This window comes from Acipenser ruthenus, chromosome 44 (assembly GCF_902713425.1).
Source record: "Acipenser ruthenus chromosome 44, fAciRut3.2 maternal haplotype, whole genome shotgun sequence".
In the NCBI taxonomy this organism is placed as follows: domain Eukaryota; kingdom Metazoa; phylum Chordata; class Actinopteri; order Acipenseriformes; family Acipenseridae; genus Acipenser; species Acipenser ruthenus.
Window position 1 is genome coordinate 3,047,590 of NC_081232.1, and position 9,442 is coordinate 3,057,031.

The 9,442-nt window shown below is 44.9% G+C and overlaps 22 non-coding genes and 12 pseudogenes across 22 annotated transcripts; all 34 read left to right on the top strand.

Moving 5' to 3' along the window:
• Positions 1-61: 61 nt before the first annotated feature.
• On the top strand, positions 62-170 carry LOC131715612 (5S ribosomal RNA; annotated as a pseudogene).
• Positions 171-270: 100 nt separating this feature from the next.
• LOC131720624 (5S ribosomal RNA) lies at positions 271-389 on the top strand. Its single transcript, XR_009319521.1, has one exon. It is a non-coding gene; the product is annotated as a 5S ribosomal RNA (ribosomal RNA).
• A 114-nt stretch (positions 390-503) lies between these two features.
• On the top strand, positions 504-632 carry LOC131713921 (5S ribosomal RNA; annotated as a pseudogene).
• Positions 633-732: 100 nt separating this feature from the next.
• LOC131715404 (5S ribosomal RNA) lies at positions 733-841 on the top strand (annotated as a pseudogene).
• A 114-nt stretch (positions 842-955) lies between these two features.
• On the top strand, positions 956-1,074 carry LOC131711536 (5S ribosomal RNA). Its single transcript, XR_009313422.1, has one exon. It is a non-coding gene; the product is annotated as a 5S ribosomal RNA (ribosomal RNA).
• Positions 1,075-1,174: 100 nt separating this feature from the next.
• LOC131711193 (5S ribosomal RNA) lies at positions 1,175-1,293 on the top strand. Its single transcript, XR_009313076.1, has one exon. It is a non-coding gene; the product is annotated as a 5S ribosomal RNA (ribosomal RNA).
• A 115-nt stretch (positions 1,294-1,408) lies between these two features.
• On the top strand, positions 1,409-1,527 carry LOC131709916 (5S ribosomal RNA). Its single transcript, XR_009311780.1, has one exon. It is a non-coding gene; the product is annotated as a 5S ribosomal RNA (ribosomal RNA).
• Positions 1,528-1,641: 114 nt separating this feature from the next.
• LOC131720827 (5S ribosomal RNA) lies at positions 1,642-1,760 on the top strand. Its single transcript, XR_009319724.1, has one exon. It is a non-coding gene; the product is annotated as a 5S ribosomal RNA (ribosomal RNA).
• Positions 1,761-1,860: 100 nt separating this feature from the next.
• LOC131711204 (5S ribosomal RNA) lies at positions 1,861-1,979 on the top strand. Its single transcript, XR_009313087.1, has one exon. It is a non-coding gene; the product is annotated as a 5S ribosomal RNA (ribosomal RNA).
• A 100-nt stretch (positions 1,980-2,079) lies between these two features.
• Positions 2,080-2,198, top strand: LOC131711215 (5S ribosomal RNA). The gene has a single exon (XR_009313098.1). It is a non-coding gene; the product is annotated as a 5S ribosomal RNA (ribosomal RNA).
• Positions 2,199-2,298: 100 nt separating this feature from the next.
• Positions 2,299-2,417, top strand: LOC131711718 (5S ribosomal RNA). Its single transcript, XR_009313606.1, has one exon. It is a non-coding gene; the product is annotated as a 5S ribosomal RNA (ribosomal RNA).
• Positions 2,418-2,517: 100 nt separating this feature from the next.
• Positions 2,518-2,636, top strand: LOC131712271 (5S ribosomal RNA). Its single transcript, XR_009314164.1, has one exon. It is a non-coding gene; the product is annotated as a 5S ribosomal RNA (ribosomal RNA).
• A 100-nt stretch (positions 2,637-2,736) lies between these two features.
• On the top strand, positions 2,737-2,855 carry LOC131711226 (5S ribosomal RNA). The gene has a single exon (XR_009313109.1). It is a non-coding gene; the product is annotated as a 5S ribosomal RNA (ribosomal RNA).
• A 100-nt stretch (positions 2,856-2,955) lies between these two features.
• On the top strand, positions 2,956-3,074 carry LOC131709995 (5S ribosomal RNA). Its single transcript, XR_009311860.1, has one exon. It is a non-coding gene; the product is annotated as a 5S ribosomal RNA (ribosomal RNA).
• A 100-nt stretch (positions 3,075-3,174) lies between these two features.
• Positions 3,175-3,293, top strand: LOC131711361 (5S ribosomal RNA). Its single transcript, XR_009313245.1, has one exon. It is a non-coding gene; the product is annotated as a 5S ribosomal RNA (ribosomal RNA).
• A 100-nt stretch (positions 3,294-3,393) lies between these two features.
• On the top strand, positions 3,394-3,512 carry LOC131711236 (5S ribosomal RNA). The gene has a single exon (XR_009313119.1). It is a non-coding gene; the product is annotated as a 5S ribosomal RNA (ribosomal RNA).
• A 100-nt stretch (positions 3,513-3,612) lies between these two features.
• On the top strand, positions 3,613-3,731 carry LOC131711247 (5S ribosomal RNA). Its single transcript, XR_009313130.1, has one exon. It is a non-coding gene; the product is annotated as a 5S ribosomal RNA (ribosomal RNA).
• Positions 3,732-3,831: 100 nt separating this feature from the next.
• Positions 3,832-3,950, top strand: LOC131711257 (5S ribosomal RNA). The gene has a single exon (XR_009313140.1). It is a non-coding gene; the product is annotated as a 5S ribosomal RNA (ribosomal RNA).
• A 100-nt stretch (positions 3,951-4,050) lies between these two features.
• On the top strand, positions 4,051-4,169 carry LOC131713635 (5S ribosomal RNA; annotated as a pseudogene).
• Positions 4,170-4,269: 100 nt separating this feature from the next.
• Positions 4,270-4,378, top strand: LOC131714513 (5S ribosomal RNA; annotated as a pseudogene).
• Positions 4,379-4,492: 114 nt separating this feature from the next.
• On the top strand, positions 4,493-4,611 carry LOC131713906 (5S ribosomal RNA; annotated as a pseudogene).
• Positions 4,612-4,711: 100 nt separating this feature from the next.
• Positions 4,712-4,830, top strand: LOC131711268 (5S ribosomal RNA). The gene has a single exon (XR_009313151.1). It is a non-coding gene; the product is annotated as a 5S ribosomal RNA (ribosomal RNA).
• A 114-nt stretch (positions 4,831-4,944) lies between these two features.
• On the top strand, positions 4,945-5,063 carry LOC131711279 (5S ribosomal RNA). The gene has a single exon (XR_009313162.1). It is a non-coding gene; the product is annotated as a 5S ribosomal RNA (ribosomal RNA).
• A 100-nt stretch (positions 5,064-5,163) lies between these two features.
• LOC131720721 (5S ribosomal RNA) lies at positions 5,164-5,282 on the top strand. The gene has a single exon (XR_009319618.1). It is a non-coding gene; the product is annotated as a 5S ribosomal RNA (ribosomal RNA).
• Positions 5,283-5,396: 114 nt separating this feature from the next.
• LOC131710204 (5S ribosomal RNA) lies at positions 5,397-5,515 on the top strand. The gene has a single exon (XR_009312073.1). It is a non-coding gene; the product is annotated as a 5S ribosomal RNA (ribosomal RNA).
• A 114-nt stretch (positions 5,516-5,629) lies between these two features.
• On the top strand, positions 5,630-5,748 carry LOC131709921 (5S ribosomal RNA). The gene has a single exon (XR_009311785.1). It is a non-coding gene; the product is annotated as a 5S ribosomal RNA (ribosomal RNA).
• A 114-nt stretch (positions 5,749-5,862) lies between these two features.
• LOC131711290 (5S ribosomal RNA) lies at positions 5,863-5,981 on the top strand. The gene has a single exon (XR_009313173.1). It is a non-coding gene; the product is annotated as a 5S ribosomal RNA (ribosomal RNA).
• Positions 5,982-6,095: 114 nt separating this feature from the next.
• Positions 6,096-6,204, top strand: LOC131715490 (5S ribosomal RNA; annotated as a pseudogene).
• A 114-nt stretch (positions 6,205-6,318) lies between these two features.
• LOC131711300 (5S ribosomal RNA) lies at positions 6,319-6,437 on the top strand. Its single transcript, XR_009313183.1, has one exon. It is a non-coding gene; the product is annotated as a 5S ribosomal RNA (ribosomal RNA).
• Positions 6,438-6,736: 299 nt separating this feature from the next.
• Positions 6,737-6,845, top strand: LOC131714514 (5S ribosomal RNA; annotated as a pseudogene).
• A 112-nt stretch (positions 6,846-6,957) lies between these two features.
• On the top strand, positions 6,958-7,066 carry LOC131714515 (5S ribosomal RNA; annotated as a pseudogene).
• Positions 7,067-7,180: 114 nt separating this feature from the next.
• LOC131715506 (5S ribosomal RNA) lies at positions 7,181-7,289 on the top strand (annotated as a pseudogene).
• A 1,806-nt stretch (positions 7,290-9,095) lies between these two features.
• Positions 9,096-9,204, top strand: LOC131716252 (5S ribosomal RNA; annotated as a pseudogene).
• A 114-nt stretch (positions 9,205-9,318) lies between these two features.
• LOC131714516 (5S ribosomal RNA) lies at positions 9,319-9,427 on the top strand (annotated as a pseudogene).
• Positions 9,428-9,442: the final 15 nt, after the last annotated feature.

Sequence of the window (9,442 nt, forward strand, 5' to 3'; positions counted from 1 at the left end):
ATTTTGGAGGAATCACCCCCAGCTCCCTAAACATAAAAGTCATGAAAGCAGAAATGCAATCGCCTGCGGCCACACCACCTTGAATAAGCCTGGTCTCAGAAGCTAAGCAATGTTGGGCTTGGTTAGTACTTGGATGGGAGACCACCTGGGAATATCAAGTGCTGCAGGCATTACATTTTACAATTGAAATGTGTGGAGGACAAAAGGAAATTTTGGAGGAATCACCCCCAGCTCACTAAACATAAAAGTCATGAAAGCAGAAATGCAATCGCCTGCGGCCACACCGCCTTGAATAAGCCTGATCTCGTCTGATCTCAGAAGCTAAGCAATGTTGGGCTTGGTTAGTACTTGGATGGGAGACCACCTGGGAATATCAAGTGCTGCAGGCATTACATTTTTGTAATTACATTTTACAATTGAAATGTGTGGAGGACAAAAGGAAATTTTGGAGGAATCACCCCCAGCTCACTAAACATAAAAGTCATGAAAGCAGAAATGCAATCGCCTGCGGCCACACCACCTTGAATAAGCCTGATCTCGCCTGATCTCGCCTGATCTCAGAAGCTAAGCAATGTTGGGCTTGGTTAGTACTTGGATGGGAGACCACCTGGGAATATCAAGTGCTGCAGGCATTACATTTTACAATTGAAATGTGTGGAGGACAAAAGGAAATTTTGGAGGAATCACCCCCAGCTCACTAAACATAAAAGTCATGAAAGCAGAAATGCAATCGCCTGCGGCCACACCACCTTGAATAAGCCTGATCTCAGAAGCTAAGCAGTGTTGGGCTTGGTTAGTACTTGGATGGGAGACCACCTGGGAATATCAAGTGCTGCAGGCATTACATTTTTGTAATTACATTTTACAATTGAAATGTGTGGAGGACAAAAGGAAATTTTGGAGGAATCACCCCCAGCTCACTAAACATAAAAGTCATGAAAGCAGAAATGCAATCGCCTGCGGCCACACCACCTTGAATAAGCCTGATCTCGCCTGATCTCAGAAGCTAAGCAATGTTGGGCTTGGTTAGTACTTGGATGGGAGACCACCTGGGAATATCAAGTGCTGCAGGCATTACATTTTACAATTGAAATGTGTGGAGGACAAAAGGAAATTTTGGAGGAATCACCCCCAGCTCACTAAACATAAAAGTCATGAAAGCAGAAATGCAATCGCCTGCGGCCACACCACCTTGAATAAGCCTGATCTCGTCTGATCTCAGAAGCTAAGCAATGTTGGGCTTGGTTAGTACTTGGATGGGAGACCACCTGGGAATATCAAGTGCTGCAGGCATTACATTTTTGTAATTACATTTTACAATTGAAATGTGTGGAGGACAAAAGGAAATTTTGGAGGAATCACCCCCCAGCTCACTAAACATAAAAGTCATGAAAGCAAAAATGCAATCGCCTGCGGCCACACCACCTTGAATAAACCTGGTCTCGTCTGATCTCAGAAGCTAAGCAATGTTGGGCTTGGTTAGTACTTGGATGGGAGACCACCTGGGAATATCAAGTGCTGCAGGCATTACATTTTTGTAATTACATTTTACAATTGAAATGTGTGGAGGACAAAAGGAAATTTTGGAGGAATCACCCCCAGCTCACTAAACATAAAAGTCATGAAAGCAGAAATGCAATCGCCTGCGGCCACACCACCTTGAATAAGCCTGATCTCGTCTGATCTCAGAAGCTAAGCAATGTTGGACTTGATTAGTACTTGGATGGGAGACCACCTGGGAATATCAAGTGCTGCAGGCATTACATTTTACAATTGAAATGTGTGGAGGACAAAAGGAAATTTTGGAGGAATCACCCCCAGCTCACTAAACATAAAAGTCATGAAAGCAGAAATGCAATTGCCTGCGGCCACACCACCTTGAATAAGCCTGATCTCGTCTGATCTCAGAAGCTAAGCAATGTTGGGCTTGGTTAGTACTTGGATGGGAGACCACCTGGGAATATCAAGTGCTGCAGGCATTACATTTTACAATTGAAATGTGTGGAGGACAAAAGGAAATTTTGGAGGAATCACCCCCAGCTCACTAAACATAAAAGTCATGAAAGCAGAAATGCAATCGCCTGCGGCCACACCACCTTGAATAAGCCTGATCTCGTCTGATCTCAGAAGCTAAGCAATGTTGGGCTTGGTTAGTACTTGGATGGGAGACCACCTGGGAATATCAAGTGCTGCAGGCATTACATTTTACAATTGAAATGTGTGGAGGACAAAAGGAAATTTTGGAGGAATCACCCCCAGCTCACTAAACATAAAAGTCATGAAAGCAGAAATGCAATCCCCTGCGGCCACACCACCTTGAATAAGCCTGATCTCGTCTGATCTCAGAAGCTAAGCAATGTTGGGCTTGGTTAGTACTTGGATGGGAGACCACCTGGGAATATCAAGTGCTGCAGGCATTACATTTTACAATTGAAATGTGTGGAGGACAAAAGGAAATTTTGGAGGAATCACCCCCAGCTCACTAAACATAAAAGTCATGAAAGCAGAAATGCAATCGCCTGCGGCCACACCACCTTGAATAAGCCTGATCTCGTCTGATCTCAGAAGCTAAGCAATGTTGAGCTTGGTTAGTACTTGGATGGGAGACCACCTGGGAATATCAAGTGCTGCAGGCATTACATTTTACAATTGAAATGTGTGGAGGACAAAAGGAAATTTTGGAGGAATCACCCCCAGCTCACTAAACATAAAAGTCATGAAAGCAGAAATGCAATCGCCTGCGGCCACACCACCTTGAATAAGCCTGATCTCGTCTGATCTCAGAAGCTAAGCAATGTTGGGCTTGGTTAGTACTTGGATGGGAGACCACCTGGGAATATCAAGTGCTGCAGGCATTACATTTTACAATTGAAATGTGTGGAGGACAAAAGGAAATTTTGGAGGAATCACCCCCAGCTCACTAAACATAAAAGTCATGAAAGCAGAAATGCAATCGCCTGCGGCCACACCACCTTGCATAAGCCTGATCTCGTCTGATCTCAGAAGCTAAGCAATGTTGGGCTTGGTTAGTACTTGGATGGGAGACCACCTGGGAATATCAAGTGCTGCAGGCATTACATTTTACAATTGAAATGTGTGGAGGACAAAAGGAAATTTTGGAGGAATCACCCCCAGCTCACTAAACATAAAAGTCATGAAAGCAGAAATGCAATCGCCTGCGGCCACACCACCTTGAATAAGCCTGATCTCGTCTGATTTCAGAAGCTAAGCAATGTTGGGCTTGGTTAGTACTTGGATGGGAGACCACCTGGGAATATCAAGTGCTGCAGGCATTACATTTTACAATTGAAATGTGTGGAGGACAAAAGGAAATTTTGGAGGAATCACCCCCAGCTCACTAAACATAAAAGTCATGAAAGCAGAAATGCAATCGCCTGCGGCCACACCACCTTGAATAAGCCTGATCTCGTCTGATCTCAGAAGCTAAGCAATGTTGGGCTTGGTTAGTACTTGGATGGGAGACCACCTGGGAATATCAAGTGCTGCAGGCATTACATTTTACAATTGAAATGTGTGGAGGACAAAAGGAAATTTTGGAGGAATCAACCCCAGCTCACTAAACATAAAAGTCATGAAAGCAGAAATGCAATCGCCTGCGGCCACACCACCTTGAATAAGCCTGATCTCGTCTGATCTCAGAAGCTAAGCAATGTTGGGCTTGGTTAGTACTTGGATGGGAGACCACCTGGGAATATCAAGTGCTGCAGGCATTACATTTTACAATTGAAATGTGTGGAGGACAAAAGGAAATTTTGGAGGAATCACCCCCAGCTCACTAAACATAAAAGTCATGAAAGCAGAAATGCAATCGCCTGCGGCCACACCACCTTGAATAAGCCTGATCTCGTCTGATCTCAGAAGCTAAGCAATGTTGGGCTTGGTTAGTACTTGGATGGGAGACCACCTGGGAATATCAAGTGCTGCAGGCATTACATTTTACAATTGAAATGTGTGGAGGACAAAAGGAAATTTTGGAGGAATCACCCCCAGCTCCCTAAACATAAAAGTCATGAAAGCAGAAATGCAATCGCCTGCGGCCACACCACCTTGAATAAGCCTGATCTCGTCTGATCTCAGAAGCTAAGCAATGTTGTGCTTGGTTAGTACGTGGATGGGAGACCTCCTGGGAATATCAAGTGCTGCAGGCATTACATTTTACAATTGAAATGTGTGGAGGACAAAAGGAAATTTTGGAGGAATCACCCCCAGCTCACTAAACATAAAAGTCATGAAAGCAGAAATGCAATCGCCTGCGGCCACACCACCTTGAATAAGCCTGATCTCAGAAGCTAAGCAATGTTGGGCTTGGTTAGTACTTGGATGGGAGACCACCTGGGAATATCAAGTGCTGCAGGCATTACATTTTTGTAATTAAATTTTACAATTGAAATGTGTGGAGGACAAAAGGAAATTTTGGAGGAATCACCCCCAGCTCACTAAACATAAAAGTCATGAAAGCAGAAATGCAATCGCCTGCGGCCACACCGCCTTGAATAAGCCTGATCTCGTCTGATTTCAGAAGCTAAGCAATGTTGGGGTTGGTTAGTACTTGGATGGGAGACCACCTGGGAATATCAAGTGCTGCAGGCATTACATTTTACAATTGAAATGTGTGGAGGACAAAAGGAAATTTTGGAGGAATCACCCCCAGCTCACTAAACATAAAAGTCATGAAAGCAGAAATGCAATCGCCTGCGGCCACACCACCTTGAATAAGCCTGATCTCGTCTGATCTCAGAAGCTAAGCAATGTTGGGCTTGGTTAGTACTTGGATGGGAGACCACCTGGGAATATCAAGTGCTGCAGGCATTACATTTTTGTAATTACATTTTACAATTGAAATGTGTGGAGGACAAAAGGAAATTTTGGAGGAATCACCCCCAGCTCACTAAACATAAAAGTCATGAAAGCAGAAATGCAATCGCCTGCGGCCACACCACCTTGAATAAGCCTGATCTCGTCTGATCTCAGAAGCTAAGCAATGTTGGGCTTGGTTAGTACTTGGATGGGAGACCACCTGGGAATATCAAGTGCTGCAGGCATTACATTTTACTATTGAAATGTGTGGAGGACAAAAGGAAATTTTGGAGGAATCACCCCCAGCTCACTAAACATAAAAGTCATGAAAGCAGAAATGCAATCGCTTGCGGCCACACCACCTTGAATAAGCCTGATCTCATCTGATCTCAGAAGCTAAGCAATGTTGGGCTTGGTTAGTACTTGGATGGGAGACCACCTGGGAATATCAAGTGCTGCAGGCATTACATTTTTGTAATTACATTTTACAATTGAAATGTGTGGAGGACAAAAGGAAATTTTGGAGGAATCACCCCCAGCTCACTAAACATAAAAGTCATGAAAGCAGAAATGCAATCGCCTGCGGCCACACCACCTTGAATAAGCCTGATCTCGTCTGATCTCAGAAGCTAAACAATGTTGGGCTTGGTTAGTACTTGGATGGGAGACCACCTGGGAATATCAAGTGCTGCAGGCATTACATTTTTGTAATTACATTTTACAATTGAAATGTGTGGAGGACAAAAGGAAATTTTGGAGGAATCACCCCCAGCTCACTAAACATAAAAGTCATGAAAGCAGAAATGCAATCTCCTGCGGCCACACCACCTTGAATAAGCCTGATCTCGTCTGATCTCAGAAGCTAAGCAATGTTGGGCTTGATTAGTACTTGGATGGGAGACCACCTGGGAATATCAAGTGCTGCAGGCATTACATTTTTGTAATTACATTTTACAATTGAAATGTGTGGAGGACAAAAGGAAATTTTGGAGGAATCACCCCCAGCTCACTAAACATAAAAGTCATGAAAGCAGAAATGCAATCGCCTGCGGCCACACCACCTTGAATAAGCCTGATCTCGTCTGATCTCAGAAGCTAAGCAATGTTGGGCTTGGTTAGTACTTGGATGGGAGACCACCTGGGAATATCAAGTGCTGCAGGCATTACATTTTTGTAATTACATTTTACAATTGAAATGTGTGGAGGACAAAAGGAAATTTTGGAGGAATCACCCCCAGCTCACTAAACATAAAAGTCATGAAAGCAGAAATGCAAACGCCTGCGGCCACACCACCTTGAATAAGCCTGATCTCAGAAGCTAAGCAATGTTGGGCTTGGTTAGTACTTGGATGGGAAACCACCTGGGAATATCAAGTGCTGCAGGCATTACATTTTTGTAATTACATTTTACAATTGAAATGTGTGGAGGACAAAAGGAAATTTTGGAGGAATCACCCCAAGCTCACTAAACATAAAAGTCATGAAAGCAGAAATGCAGTCGCCTGCGGCCACACCACCTTGAATAAGCCTGATCTCGTCTGATCTCAGAAGCTAAGCAATGTTGGGCTTGGTTAGTACTTGGATGGGAGACCACCTGGGAATATCAAGTGCTGCAGGCATTACATTTTACAATTGAAATGTGTGGAGGACAAAAGGAAATTTTGGAGGAATCACCCCCAGCTCCCTAAACATAAAAGTCATGAAAGCAGAAATGCAATCGCCTGCGGCCACACCACCTTGAATAAGCCTGATCTCTGAAGCTAAGCTTGGTTAGTACTTGGATGGGAGATCACCTGGGAATATCAAGTGCTGCAGGCATTACATTTTACAATTGAAATGTGTGGAGGACAAAAGGAAATTTTGGAGGAATCACCCCCAGCTCACTAAACATAAAAGTCATGAAAGCAGAAATGCAATCGCCTGCGGCCACACCACCTTGAATAAGCCTGATCTCAGAAGCTAAGCAATGTTGGGCTTGGTTAGTACTTGGATGGGAGACCACCTGGGAATATCAAGTGCTGCAGGCATTACATTTTTGTAATTACATTTTACAATTGAAATGTGTGGAGGACAAAAGGATATTTTAGAGGAATCACCACCAGCTCACTAAACATAAGTCATGAAAGCAGAAAAGCAATCGCCTGCGGCCACACCACCTTGAATAAGCCTGATCTCAGAAGCTAAGCAATGTTGGGCTTGGTTAGTACTTGGATGGGAGACCACCTGGGAATATCAAGTGCTGCAGGCATTACATTTTTGTAATTACATTTTACAATTGAAATGTGTGGAGGACAAAAGGAAATTTTGGAGGAATCACCCCCAGCTCACTAAACATTAAAGTCATGAATGCAGAAATGCAATCGCCTGCGGCCACACCACCTTTAATAAGCCTGATCTCAGAAGCTAAGCAATGTTGGGCTTGGTTAGTACTTGGATGGGAGACCACCTGGGAATATCAAGTGCTGCAGGCATTACATTTTTGTAATTACATTTTACAATTGAAATGTGTGGAGGACATGATTTCCATTACACGAGAGTAGATGTTAAAACTTCATGCTGATTTGAACTCGGCTCTCGCCAAGATAAGCACCAACTAAGACGTAGCTTTACAGTAAACTAATGTGATCCATATGTGTCTCCATCCATTTACGTTTCCTTCCATATGATGATGTAGATATCCTTCTGTCTGGTGTTAATGGCTGAAGTGTAATGCTGGCTCCAGGGATCAGCTTATTTTGCATCCCTGGCGCATCAGCACACACAACGGCTGCGATGCTGGCTCCGGGGATCAACCAAAGTGCGGCCTCCCCAGCGCATCAGCATGACAACCGTCTGGATTGAGCTAAGTAGGGTACATCTCTGGGGTTTTCAAGTGGGCACCTTCCATCCTCAGTGTTTCGTCGACTAGCCCACGACACCTCAAGACGGCTCGACGGTGATTCTGGCGTCCCAGCATCACCCCCCTCCGTCCCCCACTCAACTCAGCCCAGCTTACTTACCTGTCCCCAGCCAGAATCTTTCCGTCTCAACCACAGCCAGTTGCTGCTCCTCTCTGCTGCTTCAGATAAGTTCTTCACTGTGCGACGCAACTCTTGGCCACTGAATCCGACGTCTCTGAGAAACCGGGTTGTAGAGTGTGCCACAAATCCTCGACAACCCACTTCCACTGGGTAAACCCGAACTCTCCATCCTCGCTGTTCCGCTTCAGTGGCTAGTTGAGCATACCGCAGTTTCTTCCTCTCATACGCCTCATCTACAGCATCCTCCCATGGCACTGTTAACTCTACCAGGTGAACAAGGCGTGCTGATCCAGACCACAAGACAATATCTGGTCGAAGGTTAGTGGTGGCAATCTCAGGTGGAAAAATAAGCCGTTGACCAACATCTGCCAGCATTTTCCAGTCTCTAGCAGCTTCCAGTTGTCCTGGGCGAGAATTGGTTTTAACACCTTTTCCTGGTGGTTGCTCTCCTGGGCGGAGGAATGTTGTCTTTTGTGTGTAATGTTTTGATGGAACAGGTGACAACTTATTGGTCATGTTACGCTTGTCTTCCAATGCTAAGGCCAAACATCGCAGCACCTGGTCATGGCGCCAAGTAAACCGTCCTTGGCTAAGAGCCACCTTACATCCTGTCAAAATGTGCCTTAATGTTGCAGGTGATGAACACAAAGGACATGAGGGATCCTCTCCTACCCAGAGGTTTAGGTTCTGTGGTGATGGGAGAACATCATATGTTGACCTGATGAGGAAACTGATCCTGCTCTGTTCCATTGACCATAGGTCTTTCCAGCCAATCTTGCGTTGTTCCACACTCTCCCATCTCATCCATTCTCCCTGCTTGGCCTGGGAAATGGCCTTTATACACCTCATCCTCTCCTCCTGCTTTTGCACCTCGTTGACTACCAGCTTCCTTCTTTGAGCTGGGGCCGCCTTGTGCCATGTAGGAGGAGTTGAACTGAAACCAAGACCCCCTCTTCCATGCTGAACTTGCCCCATGATATCACCAATTCGAAGGGCAGCCTTTGCATCTTCCACAGCTTTCTTTGCCGCCCACTTTCTTCCAGTTTTCAACACAGGTGCTGCCTCCCTTACGCATTTATCGCGTGACTCTACTAATGTCATTTCCAGTCTGACCTTGGCACACTTAAACTCCTCGGTTAGAGCAGAGACTGGTAGCTGCAGTATTCCTTTACCATAAAGTCCCACTTTATGGAGGAATTTTGGAGGAATCACCCCCAGCTCACTAAACATAAAAGTCATGAAAGCAGAAAAGCAATCGCCTGCGGCCACACCACCTTGAATAAGCCTTATCTCAGAAGCTAAGCAATGTTGGGCTTGGTTAGTACTTGGATGGGAGACCACCTGGGAATATCAAGTGCTGCAGGCATTACATTTTTGTAATTACATTTTACAATTGAAATGTGTGGAGGACAAAAGGATATTTTAGAGGAATCACCCCCAGCTCACTAAACATAAAAGTCATGAAAGCAGAAAAGCAATCGCCTGCGGCCACACCACCTTGAATAAGCCTGATCTCAGAAGCTAAGCAATGTTGGGCTTGGTTAGTACTTGGATGGGAGACCACCTGGGAATATCAAGTGCTGCAGGCATTACATTTTTGTAAT